Genomic DNA, 17,403 nt, shown 5'->3' with positions numbered 1-17,403 from the left:
CCCAGGATAGAGATATAAAAGAAACTGGCTCAAATATATAAGAATAAGACATTCCTTGATAGATAATAGTCAAAAGACATAAACAAGAAGTTCTCAAAAGAAGAAATCCAAGTGGTCAATAGCCATATGAAAAAAAGTTCTAAATAACTAATAATTACAGAAATGCAAATTAATGCAACTTGAAGCTCTACCTCACCCTTATCAAGTTGGCAAAGATAACAAAAAGAAAAGGAAAGAAAAGAAAAATGACAACTGTTGAAGGGGCTGGAGGAAGACAAATATATTGGTGTACTGTTGATAGAGCTGTGAAATGGTCCAACCATTCTGGAAAGGCCTTGGAACTTTGCCTACAGTCACTGAATTGTATATCTCCAGCAAAACCGCTACCAAGTTTATTCACTCAAAGGGATAAAAGAAAGAGAGAAAAGACCCATACGTACGAACGTGTTTGTTTTTAGCAAAGAATTGGAAACAAAGGACTGGCCATCAATTGGGGAATGGTCAATCAAATGATGGTATATGAATGTAATGGAATGCTATTGTGCCCATAAGACATGCTAAAAAGGACAATTTCAGAAGAACCATGGGAAGGAAAGAAAGTAAAATGTAGGAAAAAAGAGAAGATGCAGTTCCATTGTCATAAATAAAGTGCAGAGATGGATAGTTCCAAAGTCAATGCAGTTGGGCTAACAGGAATCCCCTTGTTCTAAGTGGACAAAGACAACTGAGAATCAAGTGCAGAAATTAATCTCAGGGGTAGCCGAGCTACAGTGTGAACTGTATCAGCAACCTCAAAAAGTACACAAGGGAGAGTTATCTCTTCTGGAAAGCTTGAGCCAAATTCAGAGATAATATCCTTCCCCATTTCCTATCTCCTAGGAGGATTAAGGGAAAAGGGGAGAAAGTTTTAAGACCTGATTTGAATCCATAAAAGTTAGCAAATGAATACATTTCCAAGCTTAAATCTGTCTGTATCTATGAGTGTGAGTAGGTGCTGAACATATGTAAAGTTTTTCATTGGTTCATTAATCTGTTTATACATCCTCTATCTTTGTCTCTCTATTCCTAGCTGTCTCTCTGTGTCTTTCTCTGTCTCTGTCTCTGTCACACACACACACACACACACACACACACACACACACACACACACACAGAGTCAGGATAAAAAGCCCTGTTAGAGATCATTTATCCTCTGACTTTCTGTGAGTGTGTGGCAATAAGAGTCCAGAGGGAAAAGGGGAGTTTCCATGATAGAATGCTCCCAAACCAGTATGATTAGCTTTGGAGTTAGAACTTCTTTTGAATTCAACATGAAATTTATGAAATCTCTTATCAGAAACCCTTCTCAGACATCACTTCAAAGCTGACCTGCTTGAGAAGAGCAGCTTCAGTATAAGCTTACTTGGCAGGAAATCTCCCTCCAGGGAACCAAGATGCTTAAAAGTGATACTTCAGAAAGAATTTCCTCTACAACACACTGACAAGTGGTCATTCAGCCACTTCTGCTTTAGTCTTCCAGTGAGGAGGGCTCATCACCTTTAAAGGCAACCCATTCCACTTTGGACTAGCTCTAATGGTTGGGATATGTGTTCTTACAGCAAGTCTAAATTTTCCCCTTTTCAATTTCTACTCATTGCTTCTGTAATCTCCGTGGATAAGCAGAACCAATCTTACCTTTCCCACATGGTAGTCCTTGAAATACTTGGAAATAGCTGTTCCATTTCCCCCAAATCTCTACTTTTTTGCTAAACATTCCAAGTTCCTACAACTGATCTTTTTACATGGTTCTAAGATGGTCTCCAACATACTGTAGAACATCAATGTACTTTTTTCAATCAAGCCAAGCACTTATTAGATGCCTACTATGTGCTAGGTACCACACTAAGTTGATCATACATTGAAAGGAAAAAAAAACAGTTCGGGCACTTCTCTAATCAAGAGCCTTTTTATTAAGTGTCTATTTCATTCCAAGGCACTGAATGAGGCATTCAGTTACAAAGACACAGACAAAAGGGGATACAAAACCAAAGATAAAACAGTGCTTGCCTTCAAGGAGTTATATTCTATTGGGGGAGATTAACATGTATGTATAATTATATACAAAATTTTGACAGCACAAATACAAGAAATTTTTGCTGTTGTTGTTGTTGTAGGAAGGCACTCTCAGCTGGAGGGACCAGAAAAAACTTTGTGTAGAGGGTGGCATTTGAGCTGAATTTCAAAAGAAATAAAGGATTCTGAGAAGCAGAAGTAAAGATGGAATGAATTCTAGGCATAGAGGACAGACAGTACAAAGATATGGGGGGAGCGGCTAGGTGGTGCAGTGGCTAGAGCACTGGCCCTGCAGTCAGAAGGACCTGAGTTCAAGTGGACTTCAGACACTTACTAGTTAGCTGTGTGACTCTGGGTACTTTATTTAACCCCAACAGCAATTGCTTCAGCAAAAAAAAAAAAAAGATATAGGACAAGAGGTGTTGTGTGGTATGTGAGAACAAAAGAAAGTTAGGCTATAGTGTAGGGAACAAGAAGGGGAGGACTGTATAATAAGGTTGAGAAGATAGGTTAGGGTCAAGTTATGAAAGACTTTAAGAACAAAACACAAGAGTTTACATTTGTTCCTAAACACAATGGGGAACCATTGAAATTTATTAGGTGTGTGTAGGGGTAATTAGGGGTTCGAGGTAAATCACATGGTCAGATATGCATTTTAAGAAAATTACTTTCTCAGCTGTGTGGAGAATGGAAAGGAATGGGGAGAGACTTGAGGCAAGGAGACCGATTAGGAGGCAATTGTAATAGTTCAAGTGAGTGGTGATGAGGTTCTGAACTAGAATGCTGGTAGTAAGACTAGAGAGAAGGAGACAGACATAAGAGATGTTGTGAAAGGAGAAACAATGAGATTTGTCAACTGACTGGCTATGCGGAGTGAAGGAGAGGCTTTAGAATGCATCACACAAAATAGAACAACACACTCCAGATTGTGGTTGACCAAGGCAGTGTACAGAAGGACTATCACCTTCCCTATTCTAGGTGTATCCTTCAGTTTAATACAGCCTAAAATTGCATTAGGCTTTTTGGTGTCCCTGTCACACTGTTGACTCATATTGAACTTATAGTTCCCTAACACCAAATTTTTTGCCCATAGTTGTCTAACCATGACTTTCTCATCTGAAAAGCTATTTTTTTAAGCAAAAAAAAAATTTTTAGCACATTTTAATTCACACAAGGGAAGGTTAAAGGAAACACCCCAAGGTGAAAGCAAGAGTCACAAGGTAAAGACACAACCAGAGCCATAATGGCTCTTGAGTTCAATGTCTTTGAACCATAGCAGCAGGAGAAAAGGGATTCAGTGCTGTTCCATCATGAAGCTTCTCTTCAACTATGAGCCTCTGAACTTTAGCTCTCTGATTATTCCTTTTAATCAGTGTAGCACCCCAGCCTCCCACCCTGGACCTGGTAGCTGCCACCTCTAAAACTGGATTAATGGACTAATACCATACTTGTTGCAGGATAGCATATCAGCATGGGATCTCAATCACCAGAGCAGCTTCATCTTGTTCTTGTGAAATTAATTTTTTGCATCCAAGTTTGGGACTTTACATTTACACCTATCAAATTTCATCTGAATCTTTAGTGATTGACTCTTCTTAGGTATTTGTTGGTTGTAAATGTATTTTTCAATAAATCTTGTTAGGAGAATAAGGTCAATTGGTTTTAGGACATGGGGAAAATAATACTTATGGCTATAGTCTGAGAGGGAGAGAGCGGAGGCTGAGTAGTGGCTTGTGATAACAAGATAATGCTATTGTTTGGCCAGCGTGGAGTTCAAATGGCAAACAAAACAGTTGAGGACATTGAGCAACAATAAGGTCAAGGGGTTCAATGTGTTTAAATCTGAAAATAATGTTTGGAGATGGGATGAAGAGTAAGCCAAAATAATCTTTGAAAGAGGAAATGAGTTCTAGAAGGTGGTAGGCAATAAGGAGATGATCTAGAAATTATGGTACTGACAGATGGCAAAGACATCAAATGGAGTAAACAGGGATTCAACAATCCAAACTATCGTTGGGGAAGAGAGGGCAAACACCTCTTTCTCTTTCATTGAACCAGGAAGAGTGGCAAAAGGTGAAGTCTCTGTGGAAGAGAACATCAAGGGACAAAACTATTCTTTTAGTATAGAGGAAAATGTCTTTAACAAAGGACTTAGCTTTCCCCCATTGTTTAAACTAATACATAAATGAAATTTTATTTTTCATATAATTGATTCAGTTCTGCTATTTTTATGTCTACAAGGAGCAGATCAACATTCTGAAAAATTTCATAATGTTAATGTGTGTATATACGTGTAAAGTCATGAGCTAATTAATCAATAAGCCTTTAATTGTGTGCATACCATGTGCCAAATACTGAGGAAATGAAGACAACAATGAGACATTTCTTTCCCTCAAGGAGCTTACATTCTATTCAAGAGAGTAACTTATAATATGCATATACACATATATAGTTTAAAAATGGGGGAGGGAAGTATTTGCAACTGAAGAGTTTAGGAAATCATGCAGAAGGTGGTGTATAAGCTGAGTTTTGAAGGAAATTAGGGATAATAAATGGTGGAGGCTAGAAGGTAATAGTCTGTACAAAGACTTGGAGATGAGAGATAAGTACTGTGTAAAAGAAAAAGCATGAAGACCACTTTGGTTGGACTTGACTTAGTGAAGGGGAATGATGTGTGATAAGGCTGGAAAACATAGGTTTGGGTCAGTTTGTGAAATCCATTAAATGTCTTATACAGGAATTAGTATTTGGGCCTATAGATAATAGTTTATTGAGTAAGGAAGTGAGTGGCATGATTAGACTTGCACTCTAAGAAGGCTACTTTGGCTATTATGTGGACGATGGATTAGAGAAGGGGAAAACTTGAGGCGGGGGGCCAATGAAGAGGCCACCATAACAATCTAGATGAGACATAATGGCGGTGGTTTTAAACGACTATTTGGAAATGGACAGTTTGAGAGATACTGTGGATGTAGAATCAACAAAGCTCAGCAAATGTTCGGATATTTGGGGTGAAAATTATCCATCAGTTGTGAATTTGTATGACTGGAAGGATGGTAGTGCCCTTGAGAGAAAAGATGAGTTCCCTTCTCTGAGCACCCTTTTTATGATTTTCAATCCCAGGCACAGGCATGGACAGAAAAGTAGGTATGGCAGAATAGCATCATAAAAGTCACTGCTCACAGAAACAATACATAGTACAATAGGAATTAGGTACAGATTCTTAGTGACAATTTATAAAATGCCAAGGATCAGCTTGAACTTAGCCTTGTTCCCTCCAAAACATGTTTTGGAAACTGGATATATGCCTCCTATTGTATAGAAAACTTCAAAAGAGTAAACTGGACCACTGCAGAAACCTCAGAGTAATGTCTTGAGAATACTTCAAATATTTCCAAAACACATCCGTATATATAAAACATCTGCACTAGAAATTAAGGATGCCAATTGTGTTGCCAGTAAAGGCAAAGTTTAATACTCCCAGATGTTATTGTATAATATCTATGATACATCATCTAAGTAGTGTATGCACACTTTAACATCATGGTATTTTTCAAAATGTGAATTTACTCCCTGTAGATATAAAAACAGCAGAACTGAATCAATAATCTGAAAAGTAAAATTCATTTCCCATTACATTTTAGCTTAAACAATGAGAGAAAAAAGCTAATTCTTTTATTAAAGACATTTTCACTTATTAAGTAATCTTTTTTTAAATGTACCTAACGTTCTTATAATAAACTTTGGACTTGGTATTCCACCATAACTAAACCTATGTTAGTGTGTACCCTAATTTAAATACCCTTAAGCACTATATGTTTTGAAATATTCTGTTGTTTCATAACAGCATCCTACTTGTTTTTGTCACTAATTTAATTCCATATAATAAATATACATTTTTATCCAGAATGTTTGAAAAAATGGATGAGAGTCATCACTGATTTCCCAGCATCAGAGATGCTATGTTTACATGACAGAAATGCTTTGGAGGGCCCAGGAACTCTGCAGAGAATTTAATTTCATTTTAATTGCTTTTGAAACAGTTCAAAGCAAGCCATGGAAATCAGTTTCAGTCTTGATGATTTCTCTCACTTTGCTGCATTTAGAGGTAGGGTACTTCAGAAATAATAACAAGGGGAACTTTTACACAAATAATTGTAGCTAAACCTAAAAATAGTTGTAATTGGTTCAGTTACTGAGTCAATTCTGAACTTTATCATTATGAACATAAATGGATAGATGTCCAGTAAGGATTTCATAGGATCATAGATCTAGAAGGGACTTCAGAGACCAAAGAAGAATCTATTAAGCACCTACTATTTTTTTTTAATGAGGCAATTTGGGTTAAGTGACTTGCCCAGAGTCAGACAGCTAGGAAGTAATATGTGTATAAGGTCAAATTTAAACTCAGGTCCTCCTGACTCCAGGGTCACTGCACCACCTAGCTGCCCCAGCACCTACTATTTTCCACACACTCTGCTAAGCTCTGGGAATGCAAAGAAAGGCAAAAGAGACATCCTACCCCAGAGAAACTCACAAACGAATGGGAAAGACAACAAGCAAACAAATATATACAAACCAGCTATATACAGAAAAAATTGGAAAAACAATTAACAGGGAAAAGGGAAAGCACTAGAATGAGGAGGGATTGGGAAAGGCTTCCTATAGAAGGTGGGATTTTAGCTGGGACTTGCAAGAAGTTGACTAGTCTAACTTCATTCTACCTGTGAGGAAACTGAGGCTCAGGGAGATTATTTAACTTGGTCAAGGTCACATAGGTAGTGTCAGAGGTGGGAATTAAACCCAGGTCCTTTTATTTCAGAACCAGGGATCTTCCATTATTATATTTTCCATTTGTTGTTGTTGTTGAGTTATTTTAATCACGTCCAACTCTAGTGATCCTATTTGGGGTTTTCTTGACAAAGATACTGGAGTAGTTTGACATTTCCTTCTCCAGCTCATTTTACCGATGAAGAAGTGAGGCAAACAGGGTGAAGTGACTTGCCCAGGGTCACATAGCTGGGAAGTGTCTGAGTCAGATTTGAACTCATGAAGTTGAGTCTTCCTGACTCTGGGCCAGGCACTTTATCTACTTTGCCACCTAGCTGTCTGTATTTCCTATACAGCCTTTACAAATAATATAACTGAAGTATCAATAAATCAATAATGATTTATTGAGTATCTATTATGTCATCCTCATCTTTTTCTCTTCTTCCTCTTTATTATTTGTTCTAGGTCATGGGGGAAACCAAAAGTTATAAGACACAGTCCCTACTCTCAAAGGGCTTATAGTTAAGTTGTAGAAACAAGGGGTGTGTGTGTGTGTGTGTGTGTGTGTGTGTGTGTGTGTGTATGTATATATAATGTGCATATATGTATATATATGCACACACACTATATATATGTGTGTGTGTGCATATATTATATATATATATATGTTGTAAAACAAGGTAGCATATACTAACTGCCAAATGAATGTTGTTAAAGGAACATGTGATTGCTATAGGAGTTCAGAAGTTCACTGAGGGCTAGGGTAGATGAAGAAGATTTGATAGAGGAAGCAGGACTTACTACAGCTAATTTTTTTAAGAGATGAGGAAGGTATTTATGACTTAGTTAATGATGGAAATGGTATGATCAAAGGTGAGAAGGCAAAAATATTCAAGATGTGTTTGAGATAGAGTCAGTTTGGTTGAAGCAAATCAATAAGAAGGTATTAATTAGTATTAAACAAGCATTATTGCCAAAATGTATTTAGCAGAGTTATTTTTGTGTAATAGGGGCCTGTCTGGTACATGTCCAGACCATCTGAGATGGCAACTTTCCATGTGGAGGATAGTAGGGAGCTACTTCTGGAAGAATCTTGATGACATGTGAAGGAAGTATCCTTGGAGAGACTGGAGCATGCACAATAGCTGGTTCTGGTTGGCTGACCCACATGGTGAAAGGGAAATTCTTTGATCAGCTTTGGAGAAACTCAAAGGCCTTTCAGCTTTGGTGACTTCCTTTCTGCCTCTTCTTTGCCTTATTGCCTTCAGCTTTGCTCTAATTTTGTGATGGTTTGAAGAAAACAGTCATGGGAATGTCCTCCTCTGAGGTCACATGGCCTCCCAAGAAATGAAGGACTTTCTTGGTTTTTTTTCATTCTTTTCTTTTTTCTTTTCTAGGTGCAGGAGTAGAGTCTATGGCCTTCAGAATTTCAAAGGCCGGGAGGGTGAGCCTCAGGAACTCAGGCTGGGTTTTCAGCAAGTTTTCATCAATCCCTCAAGGATTAAGGAATGATCTTTGGAAGTAACCTTTGGAATTCCAACCCACAAGAAAGATGATTTGTTGCTCTATCTTTGAAGTAAATATCCCTTTGTAAAAGCCATCAGTGTTAAATGGTTAAGTGGAACTGGGGTGCTAGTTACTATTCCCTCTAAAAATGATGAGAATAAAGCTTGTGGGGCTCAAGTTGATTAGAATAATGAAAGATATCCATAAATCCTTAAGACAACCTAGAACTCTGAGTGGTGATTTAGTGGCTAGACCCTGAGAGAATGGGGCCAGAGCATTCATGTTACATTAGTTAATACACTGTGCGGTTTTATTTCTTAGTCTATCTGTGGCACATCACTCCAGTCAACAGTTAACAATTTTTTTAATTCATTCTAGGTACAAGCTTAATAGCTAGTATATATCATAATCCAACTTTGACAGTGTTATCGATCAATCTTTGAATATTTATAGTGCCTACCATGTGCAAGGTGCTGGGCTAAGTACTGTAGGTGATATAAAGAAGTATAAGATGTGTTATGTTCCCTCAAGATAGGTATTTTAATATGATGGAAAATATTGCACATGGAATCAGGAGACTTGAGTTGGAATATTGGCTCTGCCATTTTCTGAGTGATCTTAGGTAAAACATTTAATCTCTGGGAATTTCAGTTTTTTTTCATACATACAAGGAGGGACTGCAACTACCCAGGTTACTACTCCACTATGTTATAATATAGCTACACTATTTTTATGGGCTAATTTAGGAATCTAAGTACTATTTACAAAATTGTTTCTATGGAAAAATTTGTTCTGAGTTATATCTTATAAATATTCTTTAGTATAGGGTGGCTTGAAGCCTGGCAGGTTTATAACTAGTCACATATACATAATGCAGGCAGGAATATTTTGGGGAAAGGGTGACAATGCCTTACCCTGGACTCAGCTGACATTTTTCATTCTTTTTTCCTCCTCTTTAATTATGGGAGACCTGTGGTGCTGTGGAAAATTGTGGGGTCTTAGATACAGATAGCACTTGGCAAGTTGTTAAAAAGACAACCCTGAAATGACTTTTAAGAGTTGCCAGTAGGCAATCAGGAAACAACAGAAGCTAAAGGGGAATTCTTACCCTAAGTTACAAAGAGGCTTGGGACAGAGACATGATACTTGTGGTGAACAGGAGGAAATGCCTTCTGAGCATACAGACTGCAGTGATATGCATATTATCTGAAACAAAGTAAAATAATTAAATATATTAACTTATACAATTAACCGTATAACTTTTTACACATTTAAAGAACATTTTATAAGCAATATGTCCTCCTTTTCCTACAACCACTTTTTTACATGATTTAGCATTGAGTTTATAAGATTTTAACACATATTTCATTTTCTTCAAAAAGCCATCCTTATCATATTGCAAGTGTATATTTGATGAAGAGTTTATTTTTCCAAGTATAGCCTTGATTCTGGTCCATAAGTATTCAATGGAACTTAAATCAAGTGAGTTTACAAGCTATAGAAGTAGGTTTATTTTCATCTCCTAGATAAATTTCTTAACCTTTCATTATGTGTGGCATGATGCATGGTTTTGTTGTAGCAGTCCACCTCCATTTGGGAATTTCTGTTCTTCTCTCAGTCTTCTCAGTATGTCAATATATTTATCAAAGTTCATTATTCTTTCAATAGGGATAAGACTTCCAGGCCCACTAGAAATAAAAATATTTGAGGGGTAGAGATGGGTAAGGAGGGTGTTTAATAGTCTGCCAAGATTTTACAGGTTCACCTGGTCTTTTTCTGACAATGATTTTGGTATATAGCCTTGAATGAAAATGTGAATTTCAGAAGTGAAATTGACCTTTTATCAATATTGCTATGCCAGTGTTTGTATTTTCTTGCCTGTGACAGTTTTTCCTTCATAGCAATCGTTAGAAGTTGCTTTTCTATTGGTCTCCTCTCCATTCTTCCAATGTCAAGAAGCCAAGTATCATTAGAAACCCACACATAGCTACTGCTTTCCTTAAATGAAACTTTATCAAAATGGTTTGTTGCCTAAATAATTCACATTCTTCTTTAAATGCCCATGGACTCTACATAGGTGGCCAGTTCTGCTTCCAAAAACTATTCTCACTGATGGTGTACCCAGATCTATGAAAGAAATAGTCTAGTGCTAATTTTCTTAGTCTGCTGTTTCATTGAATAACTTTGTTTTGAATTAATTATGTTTTCTGAGTGACTAGCAAAAGTAAATATATTAGTGAGACTTCCTGAAATATGGTTTAGAGTAGGCACAGGATACCTTGAATATAAGGCAAATTTTGGGAGGAAGTTTCACTGGTCAGTCAAAGTGTCTCAAGGTAATGCATTAGGAATATAACTTGTTTGTAAATTAGGTCCTAACTACCCATAATATATAGATAGTAAGTATCAAATGAATGTGATGGTAATACAGTATTATGGGAGTTCAGAGGAGGGAGAGATAACTTCTTGCTAAAGTTATAAGGGAATGCTGTAGGAGATAGAATTTGAGCTGGGTTTTAAATGATTAGTATGATTGGAATAGATAAAAGACAGTATGGTTAGAAGGAGGACATTTGACACGGGAGGAATGGTGTGAGCAGTGATAGGACCAGATGCATTTGGAGGATAATTTAACAAGATTTGTACTGAGGAATGCTCAAAATATCGGGGGGGGGGAGCTGGAGAATCCTGGGAAATGAGGATATTGTATATGATGGAAACAGTAATATGAAATATAGTAAGGACTTAATTAGTACTGTTGACTGACTGACTGATGTCCTACTGTGATGTCTCATAAAGGTACAGAGGTGACCTTGGTATTTTAGTATCTTAAAGGCTTTGCTCAGGAATGGTAAGTTCTGGCAGGCCCTACCAAGTTGGAGAAATTTTGAGTATGGGCTTTATAATGCTCTGTATGTTTCTTGTACGGTCCTAGCTAAGTCCACCACCATCATCAGATGGTTGGCTGCCAAATGATGACTGTTTTGTCCATGGCAATTCATGAAGACTATCTAGTAAGGCTTAGAGAGGGGCTGTGGACTGTATCAGTGTCGGGAGTGACAGTCTTTTGTTTTCTTTTCCTTTCCTTTCTCTGGATGGGGGTATTGCAGCTAGGGAGTGGGGGCAACAGCAGGGCAAATGGCAAGATATTTGGAGTGGATGAATTTTTAAAAAATAAAGTGGTAATAAAGGAAGCACCTTTCAAGCAGTGATTTTTTTCTCTTTAAGTATTTGTCTTTTAAAATTTTCAGATGGTGACTTGTTGTAACAAATTTTTTATCTAAGTGGAAATAAATCTTATGGCACAATTGTATCTACCAGCATCAGTTCATCTCATCACTTGTGAGATCTCAGTTTAATTTATAAATTTAATTTACGATTTGGAGTAGGGCTAGGATGCTAAGGAAATGTTATTGGCTGTGATTTCCTCTTGTTAAGCGTTAAGCCCTTAGTGAATCAGCTGAGTAAACCCACTCCTTACATTTCCTCACTATCCAAATACTCCTGTATAACCTTTGGCAATCTGGCTTCCATCTTTATCATTCTGTGACAACTGTCCTCTTGAGTGACTTCCTTCCTAAATCACCCAGTCCAAAAGCTTCTTCTTAGTTCTCCTCCTCTGCAACATTTGACAAAGTTAACTATGGGGTTTTTGAAAATTTCTCTGACCTTCTCTGACATTCTCATGTCATGGCTGACTGACTTTTCTGACTATTATAACTATGCCTTTGTCTCTTAAGTGTGAATGTTCCTGAAAGACTGTACCCTTGGCCATCTCCTCTTCTTTTCCTGCACTTTCTTTTTGAAATCTTATCTACTCTCACGGCTTCAATACTTGTCTCTGTGCGAAAGATTCCCAAATCTATAGTTCTATTCCTGACAGCTTTACTGAGTTCAAGTTTTAAATTCCCCATTCCTACTAGGCATTTCCTCTTGTCTACATCCTCCTATACTATCCAATTCAATGTGTCAACCTCCTCAACGCTTGCCTACTTCCAAAACCATAACTGCCTCCTAACGTCTCATTTTATATTGGTAGGCCTTTACCATCCCAGACTTGAAACAAAGTTGTACTTGACTCTTGTCTTTTATATTCAGTCAATCACTAAACTCTATGATTCTTTTTTCATAATATCTCTTGTTGCCATCCTTTCCATTTCCACTGCTCTCACTTATTTAGATTCCTCACATCTGGCCTATTCCGAGACTGGTTAATTCAATAAGCATTCATGAAGCATCTACTCTATGTAAAGTATTGTGCTAGGTGCTAAAGACAGAAAAAACCCCATATAGTTTCTACTGTCAAGGAGATTATATACTAACTGAAAGTGGATATCTAACAAGTTGATAGATAAGTAAATCAAGGTAATTTGAGGAGAAAGTACTAATCATAAGAGACACAGAATTGTATTGTCTATATGGAAATAATTTAGAACATATACATAATGTAAATGTAAGGACAGGATGGAATTCTTTACTACAGACTAAACATCCCTCTAAAATGGCACTTTTTTGCTTATTAGTAAAAACCCTCTGTATCATTGACAGAATTCTGAAATTTTGAGCTTTATTATCATAGGTACAGGTGGACACTCAGGAGAAAAAGACCTATTGGCCCAGGTTTATATAATATACTTCAGATGCTCATTGGAGCGGGGCACTAAGAAGGGAATAACAAAAGTAATAGTGTTTCTTTTTACTGTAAAGGATCTCAACTATTAGCATTTATTTTCAAAATATAGGACATTGCACATAATGTAGCTCATAGACAATAAGCTAAGAGAAGTTACTGGACAGATGGCACTACTTTACCTTTGAATTTTGTATTTTTAGGTCCATTGTACTACATTTTAATGCAGCCTGTGCTTTCCTTGAACAAGACACTCTCTCTCACCATAAGACCTGACAGTGTTGCTAAGCTTAAAATATTTTCCATAATGCTCTTTCTTTTCTGAACACCTTATGTTTGATGATTAAAATCAATATGAGGGGTATTAAAGAAAGTTTTAAGAATATATTTGTAGCTTCTCATAGGAATAATTAAAAAGCTACCACATTATCTTTGAAATGTTATTATATATCAATACACTTTTCTCTAAAATTCTATTTATGAATAGTATCTAGTATTATGAGGAGCAGTGTTGTATGGTAGACAGAGACAGCCTCTTAATCAGGAAGACCAGAATGGGTTCAAGTACCACTTCTGACATATAAATATGGTGTGATGGTAGGTAAGTCACTTAAACTTTAACTCTCTAAGGCACTAAGCTGCAGAAGAATTGCTGATCTGCTTTGGTAGAGGATATTTTTCACAGTGAGTTCCCTATACCAATTAAATCTTAGGTCCAGACTAAACAATAAATGAAGAAATCCCTATTATTATAACTTTTTAATCTCATTTCAAGAAATTGGCAACAGGATTTCATTTCAAATTATTTATACTTTAAAAACTTTATTTCAGTAACATAGGGTAAAATAACAAATCCTTTGAAAACACACACAAAAGGAAATTTTTGTTACTTAGTTGCTCTAAGTTTCAATTGTCTCATCTGTAAAATGAGAATAATGATGTCTGTCTTGTTTTTACTTCATTGAATTGTTGTGAGGATGAAATGTAATAATGTATAGAAAAGTACTCTGAACATTGCACAGTTCCATGCAATTGTGAGAATTCATTATATGTCTCCCTCTTTCCTCCGTCCCTGCACTGTCCCTTCCACTCCAGCCCAGGAGATTTTATGTGCAGGAGCTGAATTCCCTCATCTCTGATAAATCTGTTGAGGGCCTTTTTATATTAGTTTGCACTATTTCAACTTTTGATAAAGATGGGATAGAAAACTGGACCTGATTTTTTAAAATCAAATTTTGTTAATATGAATTTAATAATTTGTACATCTTGATAATTAATTAATGGAAAAGTATACTAGCAATATTACAAATACAACTTTAAGGAGAAGTTAATGCTCTTCTTTAAAATTTAACATTCTGGGATAGGTCCCTTTACTGAAAACACAGCTAAATGAGAGTTCCTGGCCACATCTGTTAGCCAAACCACTGGACTGGAGATTTAGTCTTTCAAAAATTATCTAAGAGGGGAAAAGTCAGAACCTTTTGTTATTCAAGAAGTTTTGTTTTTTTAGAAGAAAAGGATATGATCTGCTGGTGGTACCTTTTATTCCCACCCTTTCTTCAGAGATTCAGGCAAGTGGAATCATCAGGGCCATATGGATTCACTTTGTTTCCCTGGCTGACAGTTCTTTTGCTTCCCACAGAGGCAAATTTAGGCTGGAAAGAATATATAATGTGGGAGGTCTTTAATACTAAAAATTAAGTAAAATAAAATGCAGATGTCCAGAGAATGCCTACAAACAAGCTGTCTCTGTAATAAATAGCCAACCAGAATAAATATATTTGTGCATCTGTATGAGACTAGCTGGCAGATTTAAAACTGAAGATCTGTTTAAGATCACCATAATTAAGAAAAACACAAGAAAACAAACCACTGGAAATTTTAAAAGTAAAGTTCTCAATAAGAAGTGCTGGGAATCTATAAGGTACAAATATGATAGACAAGAAAGACAGTCACAAAATTGCATTTCAAGGAAAGTACTAATGTAACAAATACATAACAATTCATCTGGCGTTAGTAACTTTACAGTTGTAACAAAATCTGTTGCCAACTGATGCTACCCATTTTCTGTGCAAAACTGTTTTTACACACAAGCATTTTCATACCTTCAATTTAGATTTTGTATTGTTATATTCATTGACTGGAAAAACACAACTATCATGATAAATATTTTATTAAATAAAATATAGGATAGGATATGATTATAGAGTTTAGAATATTAAAAGTATTTTAGGTTGTAGCTGCATGGCATTTTCTGTAAACCTGAAGATCATTTCAAAGAATTATATTTTATTTTTTAAAATTTCTATAAGAGATAATCTTTGGAGAGGATATTAAGGGTTTGTTAATATGACAAAATTAATTATTTTATGGCCAATTAAGGGTTTTTTTTGATGAGTATAAATCATAGGTTTGGAACTGTAAGGGACCTTAGACATCATTTAGTCCAGTGGTGTCAAACTCAAATAGAAATGATCCCTGAGAGCCGCATATTGACTTGGAAAACCACAAGTTAACATTATCTATGTTGTTATATTTTCATTTATTTTGTTAAACATTTCCTGATTATATTTTAATGTTTCTGGCTGCACCCAGGAGTTTTGCAGGCTAAACGGGGCCTCTGAGTAGTCTAGCCTCTTCATTTTACAGATGAAAATAATGGCACTTGAGGTTGAGTAACCTTGCCCAAGGTCACATAAATAATAAGCTACAATACCCAGATAGTAACCCTTGTTCTCTGACTTCAAACCCAATGAATTTTTCTACTCCTTCACACTGCCTCCTAATGGATCTAATATCTCATTGATGTGGGCATTTCCTTCATCTGTGCAGATCAAAACTGATCTCCAGCTTCTCATTTTGTTTTGCCCGGCTGGCATGTTTAGTGGTGCTTACTACATGCACCAAAATTTAAAGGTTCATCTCCCCCAAACCTGTTCTTCCAAACATCCCTATTTCTGCTTCACCAGCATCCTTCCAATCACTCAAATGAATAATGTGAGGGTCATGCATTTCACTCTTCTTCACTGAGTATATCCAGCCAGCTGTTAAGTCTTTTCTATTCTGCCTTCTACCAATATAGCATTCCTGCAACTGTACCACTCTATCCACTCAAATGGCCTCGACATGGTTCAGGACCTCATCACCTCTCACATGGACTATTGTAATATCATCCTAATTGGCCTCTCTGTTTCTAGGTTTTTTCCCCCCTCTCCTATCCATAAATTCAGTGCAACTCAGAAAACATTTATTAAGAATTCACTATGTGCAAAGAATTGTTCTAGGTGCAGAGGATAGAAAGACCACTGTGAAAGTCCCTAGCATCAAGGATCTTATATTCTATTGGGATTAGAAGGATACAAAATATACACAGATTAGTATAAATAGAAAAGAATGTCAGGAGCCAAAGTGTGTTAACATCGATGGGGGTGGGGGAGTTGGTCCAGCAAAATCTTTGTGTAGGAGGTGTACCAGAAAGAATAGGTCTGACCATGTCATTGCCTTGTTTAAGAATATTTAGTGGCTGCCCATTGCTTGTAGGATAAAATACAAATTCTTTTTTTTTTTTTTGGTGAGGCAATTGGGGTTAAGTGACTTGGCCAGTCACACAGCTAGAGAGTGTTATGTGTCTGAGGCCGGATTTGAACTCAAGTCCTCCAAACTGCAGGGCCAGTGCTCTCTTCACTTACTTGTCTCTACAAATTCTTCTAGTGGGCATTTAAAGTCCCTCACCAAGTGGTCACAGCCTTCTTTTTCAGATAGTTCACAGTACTCCCCTTCACAAGTTCAAAGTTCCAGCCAAATAGAACTCTGCTGAATTCTGCAGTGGGCCTTCCATGTGGGGTCTCTTGGGACTCCTTCACTGCTAAGCTCAGGTGCCACTTCCTGTAGGAAGCCTTCTGTGATTTCCCCAAGTTGTTATCAGTTCATTCTGTTTATAAGCTGAATCTCCTAAGAGAAGGAAGGAAGGAAGTGAGAAAAGAAGGAAGGAGAAAAGTGAAAAGGAAGTGAAGAAGGAAGGAAAGAAGCAAGGAAGGAAGGAGAGAAGTGAGGAAGAAAGGAAGGGAGGAAGGGAGGGAGGAAGGAAATAAGAAAGGTAGGAAGGGAGGGAGGAAGGAAAGAATAAGCATTTATTAAATGTTTACTTTGCGCTGGTGTTGGGGATATAAATACAAGCAAAAAGGAAAACAGTTCCTGCCTTCAAGGAGCTAACATTTTAATGGATAAAGGGGGAAGGTCAATTTACCTGGCAGAAAAGGGCATGATTTTGAAGTCCAAAAGGGCAGAAACAGGGTTAGGAGGGTTATGAAGACTGCCTGGACTGGGCTCCTTCACAAAATGGAGTATCCTGGAGGAACTCACCAATGGGAAAAAGAAAGTTGGCTCTTGCAGAAGAATATTTCATGGTGAGTTGGCTTAAGGGATAGCAGCATGATCTAGGGAGA

The sequence above is a fragment of the Phascolarctos cinereus genome, unplaced genomic scaffold (assembly GCF_003287225.1).
Source record: "Phascolarctos cinereus isolate Bilbo 61053 unplaced genomic scaffold, phaCin_HiC Scaffold_726;HRSCAF=1367, whole genome shotgun sequence".
In the NCBI taxonomy this organism is placed as follows: domain Eukaryota; kingdom Metazoa; phylum Chordata; class Mammalia; order Diprotodontia; family Phascolarctidae; genus Phascolarctos; species Phascolarctos cinereus.
The sequence above is the reverse complement of the archived record's forward strand: the minus strand, read 5'-3'. Positions refer to the sequence as shown.